The sequence below is a fragment of the Penaeus monodon genome, chromosome 27 (genome assembly GCF_015228065.2).
Source record: "Penaeus monodon isolate SGIC_2016 chromosome 27, NSTDA_Pmon_1, whole genome shotgun sequence".
Lineage (NCBI taxonomy): Eukaryota > Metazoa > Arthropoda > Malacostraca > Decapoda > Penaeidae > Penaeus > Penaeus monodon.
Genome location: NC_051412.1, coordinates 3,571,486 through 3,571,691, shown reverse-complemented (window position 1 = coordinate 3,571,691; position 206 = coordinate 3,571,486).

Here is a 206-nt window from a genome sequence, read left to right as displayed (position 1 = left end):
CTCCACAACCCGTAACCAGAATGAACCGCCAACACCCTACGCTTTGGCTACCTAGAGACTCCTCCTGTGGCCATGATTAAACCTGGATATTCTTCCTCACTGACTTACCCAGATACTTTACATAATTTGATGCGAAGTTGGTGATCCTTAATGGTCTTATGCCTAGGTGTTGTGATACCCAAGTCTCTCACTCCCGGGCATAGAAA